The sequence below is a fragment of the Montipora capricornis genome, unplaced genomic scaffold, assembly GCF_036669925.1.
Source record: "Montipora capricornis isolate CH-2021 unplaced genomic scaffold, ASM3666992v2 scaffold_501, whole genome shotgun sequence".
Classification (NCBI taxonomy): Eukaryota; Metazoa; Cnidaria; class Anthozoa; order Scleractinia; family Acroporidae; genus Montipora; species Montipora capricornis.
The window spans coordinates 98,072-105,821 of NW_027180241.1; the positions used below are offsets into that span (position 1 = coordinate 98,072).

Here is a 7,750-nt window from a genome sequence, read left to right on the forward strand (position 1 = left end):
TGATAGTTACATGCATTCGTTTCAAATATGAAAACAGAATTATTAATTCACTGATTGACTTGATACCTCAATCCCTAGCACAGGCCTTCTGACAGGGTGCGCGGATGCGGAACTGTACAATTTGGTAAAACCCGCACAACAACGCACAATTTGGGAAAATTTGCAAAATACTGCATAATACGGAATTATCTACTCAAAATTTCAATTAAAAGGTGTTGTTTTATTGAGTATGAGGAGATCTAGAATATATTTAGGCCATTTTGAGACTATTACCCTTGAAAACACTCTAGTATTTCTACGTTTTCAGCAAACAAGTCGTTGATTGGGTTACACAAACAATAAGGCGTCCTTGCCGTTTTGTTGTTAAGTGTACGTAGCTGACGAAATATTTTTTAAGCCAGCGATCGCCGGTGGTCACTGGCAAAGATTGACATGGGAAAAAAAATCATTCCAAGTAGAATGTAGAGGTAAGTCAGCCATTATAGCGGGAGCTTGTCATCGATAGAACACAATGTTTGCATTAATTTAACAGGGAATATAATGCGAGATGAAATATTTTGTTCCGAGCAAGATTGTGCAATCCTGCACAATTACTCGCATAATTGACTTTTTGTCCCGCACAATTGTCCTTCAAAATAGCGCACAATTTTAATTTTTCCCCCACCCTGTTGAAAGGTCAGCTAGGAATTTATTAATAGTGTGACAGTGATGAAAAACGGAAGTAAAATCTAATGTAAGAGTACATTTACCTCATTCCAGTGTAGATGGTGTTTTTTAACAATACTGTACAGTTTCTTGATGGCCTATTAAATGGTTAAGAGTACAGTGTATGTTGACTGGAGAACTACTATATGCTTGATTATTCTTCTGTCAATAATATTGTTGCATATTGTAAAAAATAAAATATGTAGTGTGCAGTGTTTTCCTTTTGAATTTATGTGTATTTGATATTTGAAGAAAATGGATTGAAAGTACATGTAAATGATGTGTTTACCTTTTTACATTCCCCTGACAAAATTTTATTCTGTATGGGGTCATCTGCTGCAGTCTACAGTATAAGAATAATAATAAATAATAATATATTTATATAGCACTAGGATCCTTAAAGTTCAAAAGCACATAACAAGGGCAATCCAATATATAGGACTAAAATAAAAATGGCAAAAATTATAAAAATGCTTTTTTAACCCTTTCACTCCCATGGGGTTCCCCATTGACGGGTAAAATTGTTTGGCATTAGACAGAGTGAAATCTATAAGTGTCATTCTTGGGAGTGAAAGGGTTAATGGGGACATAGTTTTTGAGTGAATCTAGCTGTTGTTAACCGTTTCACTCCCGTGGGGTTCCCTATTAACGAGTAAAATTGTCTGGCGTTGGACAGAGTGAAATCTATAAGTGTCATTCTTGGGAGTGAAAGGGTTAATGGGGACATAGTTCTTGAGTGAATCTAGCTGTTGTTAACCGTTTCACTCCCGTGGGGTTCCCCATTGACGAGTAAAATCGTCTGGCGTTCGGTGGGGTTTCCCACTGACGAGTAAAATCGTGTGGCGTTAGTGTCACGCTTGGGAATGAAAGGGTTAAAAAGGAAACTTTTAAGTTTGTTTTTAAAAACGGAAACTGAGCAACTGTTCTTAATGTCAAACAGCAGAGTATTAATTTTTTCAGAGTGTGGGGGCTGCCACAGAGAAAGATTACATCAAGCTGTTAATTGAAAGTGATAATTATTGTTTGTTTGAATGAACTTGTAGTCTCATATTAGCTACACTCTACAGTATAATGGGTTATTCCAGAAAAAATTCATAGGCCCCCGATGGATGTGGTCGTTTGTTTAACCCCCCTCTCACTTGGATTTGCTGAAGCCCAAGATCCCCCCTTTTGTTTAGATCTTCAAGACAAAAGACTCCCCTCCTACCTGGATTTCCAGGAAAAAATATTAGGCTTAAAATTTAATTTATTTTTAATAGAAAATACGCACAATCACGTATAGAAGATGTTCTATTTTAATTTCTTAAGCTTTGGCTAAATTATTCCAAAAATTCTGTTGTGTGGAATTAAGAAAAAAAAGGAGGAAAAATGCTAAAACGTGAACGAGTGTTTGCATTCTTAGCTCATAAAAATCAGTTGCCCTGGCTTGTAAATATGGTTCAAAAGTAAATACAATTAGTAGAAAATATTACAAAAGATTTCAACAGTCATTCCTTTTGGAATTTCATTTACGTCAGGTGAGAAATATGTGAACAAAATATTTCTACTATTTTCAGGGTCTGCATGAGAGGGCTAAGGTGTCACCAAAGTAAATGTTCAAATCGCGTGAACTATTGGTTGAAATGACCTCTGTAGACGACTTTTTTGAGTTCAGCCCCCCCTCCTGCCTGGATTTTCAGGGTCTTTCACCCCCCTTCTCACGAGAATTTCCGGAATCTTATCTGTTGGGGGGGGGGGGGATTTTTTCTGGAACAACCCAATTGAATTTGTAATTATTGGGATTAAATAATGAAAACATACTAAAATAATAATAATAATAATGATGATGGCTCCATGGAGTGAAAGATATTTGTGATGTTTTTTATGTGGTCTCTTGCCCACATGTAATCATCTAAAAGATACAGTACAAGTATTGAGATAATTAATGTGAGGTGTTACAGTGTAGTTGTAGTAAGTTATTACAGATTATGGCATCTTAGGGCTTAAAATTAACTTTTTAGCTTAGGTGCCAGCTGGCGACTAATGGGGAAATTTGGTCGCCAGATCATAAATTTTGGTCGCCAACTTTGCATGCTCGGTAAGTCATAATTACTAAGTAGCACAAAAAGAAGCAGCATAGTTAACTTTTCAGGTGTTCGCTTTCTAACAGAAGGGGCAAGTTCTTCAACCTATTTTACACTAAGGGTACAAGTTGCTTTCTGAAGGTTCCATGTAAATTTCAAACTCATTGTGCGATGTCTAGCTTCATTATCAATATATTATCGATATCAAGCTAGTTTCGAGGAGGTATATCCTTTGGTAATATGGCTAAATCTACGTTTTCAGGATTCACAACTGACAATAGATTTAAATTTTTAATTAACCTTCTTGCCGAATCTTCGTCTTTTGGGTGCAAAATTCACAGTAACTAGCAAGAAGTATACCGGTACTGTGTTTAAGTGCGTGCACAATCCCATGAAGCTGCTGAAGCAATATGCTGCCTAGCAAATGTGGTGATGGAAGTATCTAAGTACATTTTTGCTATTAATTAACAATGTGAGAAACCAATTTTCTTGTAGTATTTATACATTATTTTAATTGGAAAAGAAAGGCGAGTCGTGTTCTAGCTACCAGGCCCCAGTTGGTCAAAAGGTGGATAACGCTATCCACCGGATAAATCACTATCCATTGGATAGTGCAATTGATTTCGCTATGACTTATCCACTGGATAGTAATTTATCCATCGGATAGCGCTATCCACCTGATTTTACATACAGCTGTACTTCATTTTCACATCTAGTCCTGTTAATATTATTATAAGTATTTAAGTTGCTTTTATGTGGTTGAATTGAGTTCAGTTAATTTTTGTAAATAGAGTAGGTGCAGAATAATTTATTTTGTGTCTATCACTGTTCTGACTGTATGTCTGAAGTGTATAGTCAATAATTATAGTGACAGTGTAGATCTAGTGCTTAAATTTGTTATTTTGATAGCTGTGTCTTCTTGCAAGGTGTACTCATGGAAAATGTTTGATATGTGCTACTTCATGGTTGTTGAATTATTTTAGTGGCAAACTAGTTAGTATTTTGGATAATGGCGTATTAATGTTAAGTTACCTCGTAACATCTTGTGTGAGCTGATGTGATCTAAAAGACAAATTTAAAGTATAGTTAATTTACTTATTGTCTTGAGTTCACAGTATGGGAAGTCGGAAGGAAAGTGTAATTTTAAAATTTATGACATCATAGAGTGTATACTTACAGGGTTTTGACCTGTGTGTTGTAGTACATTTTTGCCTGTGATACTTCCCTAAAATAAAGTTAATGTTGATATTTAGTAAATTTGTCAGGTTTCATGCTATACATTTTGAGGGTCATGGTTTATATAGTTGCAGGGAATCTTTTTAGAGTGAAAGGTGAAGATCTTTATTCCCTAGTGCTTGGTAAAGTTGAGCTGATGTTGTACAACAGTACTCAAAAGTGAGTTGACAGTTTCGATTTGATCCTCAAAACTCGATTCTGACTTCTTAAAGTTCATTGACTTGAAATTTGATTCTAGAGTATAAAGTATCGAATCTCTAGGTTTGAGAAAATAGGTGATTTCCAATATGAAGACTCGGAAAGGTTTTCAAAGACTATTAGTTTCTTGTAGAGAAAATAAATGCCTGTTGCACTTTGTGTACAATTTGGTATTTTGTGTTTACCATTAGTACATGACATTTAAACCCAAAGATTAGACAGTACAATATTTTATGAAGATTTTAATTCTGTTTAGTTTTTCATTTGTATTGACAAAACACTGTTTTAAAGGGACGGTGGTTCGAAAGACAAAATTTAAAATTAAAATGGGTGGAAAGTGCATTACACACTGCTGTGCTCTGTATGGCCCAATCGAGTGTATGTTTTCAGTCATGTAATGTCACATAATTTTTATTCAGTTTCATTGAGTTTGCATAAATAAAGGTAGAAACTTTGTAGTCAGCAAAATGAAACATTGAACATCGAACACATTGTAGCTACAGTGTTTGAAAAGTTTTGTAAGCTTTTTTAGTTTAGTATTGTAGTTTGGAGAGCCCATCTCTATGTGATTTTTTAATGACCTCCCCCGGGGTCAAGGTCACAATGGGTATTATCTGGAATTTTGCGGTGCGTGGTTCTAGGAAATGTCCATATTTTTGCCACAGAAGGGATTGGAAATTCCTGGGGCAGAGAGGGGTCTTAAAGGGCACAAACGTTAAGAAAATGTATGAAGCATAATTAGAATTATTTGAGGACTGGGGCACGTGTATTTGGAAATATCTTTTTAGTGGCGGAGGTGATATTATACAGAACTATATACAATATTATTTACATGTAAAAGCAAATTAATTTACAGAATGTAAAACTGAAAAAAACCTGTATGAGTTGATTTCCATAGATTTATTAAAATCAATACAATAATGTAGATATACTTACGCTGTTGTACTCCTCTGGCTGTCACAATCTAAAACAACTGCAGTAATTTATGCTGCTGTTACTTGTGCTTTGTAGGTTGTGCCATTTTAAGTTTTAAATATAGTTTAACAAAAAGCTCAAAATGTTTGACAAAAATTAGTAAATATATTTGTTGAAGTTTTTGTCACATTTTCTAACATTAGAAATGAGATATGCTGGTATTTTTATTTACATTAGGGACTGATGGCTTGTTGTGGTTCTGAGTTCTAGGTTAAGTATGACTTTACATTAATTTTCTGAAGGTGGTAATGAGTATTTTTGTGACCTGTGATTAGCTCTTTTTATAACTTGTGGAGTGTGAAATGGGTATTTTTTTGCTCATGAATTGATTTCCATAGTAGTTATGAACTCTGATTATTGAAAATGTATTGTTTCATTTTCTATGAAGTGTGAAGTGCCAATGTTATATTTTTACCTAACCTCCCTACTCCATTTATGTCACTATAGGATTAATGTTAATTAATTAATGTCAATTTAAGTATTCTGATGTCTACTACATGTAATTACGTACTTACAGTTCTCGTTGAAAATATCAGGATTGACTGAGTCTGTAATAAACAAAATTACTTCTTTTTTAATGAGTGACTGCTTTGACTTTTTTTAGCTTGAAAAAATAATACCTAATCAAGATGAATAATTGTTGTCAGACAAGTCAGATTCAATGATGTTGGTTGTAAACTATTTACACAAGAAAGCTGCAGGATCATGAATGGTGCCTCGAATTTTTGTAGTTCTTACAAAATTTGAGTTCTGTTGATAATGGTTGCAATGACTTCCCCTGGGGTTAAGGTCACAATGGATATTATCTGGAATTGTGTAGTGCGTGGTTTTAGGAAATGTCCATATTTTTGCCACAGAAGGGATTGGAAAGTCCTGGGGTAGAGAGGGGTGTTAAAGGGCACAATCGTTAAGAAAATGTATGAAGCATAATTAGAATTATTTATGCTGCTGTTACTTGTGCTTTGTAGGTTATGCCATGTTAAGTTTGAAATATAGTTTAACAAAAAGCTCAGAATTTTTCACAAAAATTAGTAAATATATTTGTTGAATTTTTTGTTGCATTTTCTGATATTAGAAATGAGACATGCTGATATTTTTACACCTTAATACATTAGGGACTGATAGCCTGTTGTGCTTCTGAGTTGTAGGTATTAAGTGTGACGTTATATTAATTTTCTGAAGGTGGTAATGGGTATTTTTGTGACCAGTAATTGGCTCTTTTTATAACTTGTGAAGTGTGAAATGGGTATTTTTTTTGCTCATGAATTGATTTCCATAGTAGTTATGAACTGTGATTATTGAAAATGTATTGTTTTATTTTCCATGAAGTGTGAAGTGCTAATGTTATATTTTCTCCGCAACAAATTTTTCCTCGTTTGCGTTGCAAGGAAACATTTTGGGAAATAAATAATGTTTCAGCGTTTGTGGGCACCTTTAGGGAGCTTATTTTCCATGATGTGTGAAGTGCTAATATTATAATTTATTTTGAAATGTGAAAGGGCCCTTTTCTTGTGAAACGTGATGTATACCTCTTTACTCCATTTACGTCATTATAGGATTAATGCTAATTAATTTATCTTTCGTGTCAATTTAAGGATTTTGATAATTACTTACATTTGTTGTTGAAAATTTCTGGATTGACTGAGTCTGTAATAAATAAAATTGTTTCTTTTTTAATGAGTGATTGCTTTGACTTTTTTCAGCTCGAAAAATTTTGTAGTCTAGATTAATTGTTGTCAGATAAGTCAGATTCAATGATGTTGGATGTAAATCATTTACACACGAAAGCTGCAGGGTTATGAATGGTGTCTCAAAATGTTGCAGTTCTTGTAAAATTTGGCTTTGTTGGTAATGCTTGCAAAATTTTGGTGGATGGTTGTTTGCTTTTGTTTGCATATTTTGACAAGTGCTCGACAGCTTCATTTAGGACAGTGTTTGTTGCTCCTAAGGTCAATTTTCGTCAGTGTTTGTGCTCTATGAAGTTGATTTATTCACACTTATAGAAATTGTGTGAATTGGCAATAGCAAGTTACTGTGAGTGTAAGATGAGTATAAAATTTTCTACATTTAGATGTAGTGTTAACAGTTTCTTAAGTCATATGTTCAAAAGGAATACTTACAGAGGTCCATGATGCTTGGCTGTAGTTCTTCACCTGCAACATTGAGAAAGTCCTTGAAAAGAGACTGGTCATTTGTTGAAAGGGTGGGGTGGTTAATGTAACTAGCAGGGGTGGGGACATGTTGAATTTTATTTATTTTTCTATTTGCATAGCATTTTTTATTTTTCTGTTACTTTGTTTTAGTTTGTTATTTGTTACTTGTCAACTGTTCAAGGGATAAAGAGGTAAAAATTACTGGAGTGCTGCAGTTCAATATTTGTCATTGAGATGAGGTTCAAATTATAGGCTTTAATGTCTCTGTTTTTGATTTGTGTTTCCAAGCGCTTCCAAGCGCTACATGTACAAAAACACTCCATTTTTCATGATTTAGTCAAAATCGTGAACGTAATAGACAAAATTCATCTCCAGACTCCAATCCAGCAACATTCTTAAAATTTTCAACATTTCAAACTA

The 7,750-nt window shown here is 34.2% G+C and overlaps 1 long non-coding RNA gene across 1 annotated transcript; it reads right to left on the minus strand.

The window, feature by feature from the left end:
* Positions 1 to 5,140: 5,140 nt before the first annotated feature.
* LOC138036796 (uncharacterized) lies at positions 5,141 to 7,324 on the minus strand. Its single transcript, XR_011130028.1, has 4 exons — positions 7,298 to 7,324; positions 6,792 to 6,824; positions 5,693 to 5,725; positions 5,141 to 5,166 (listed from the first exon to the last, which is right to left on the minus strand). It is a non-coding gene; the product is annotated as an uncharacterized lncRNA (long non-coding RNA).
* Between the last annotated feature and the right edge of the window lie 426 nt (positions 7,325 to 7,750).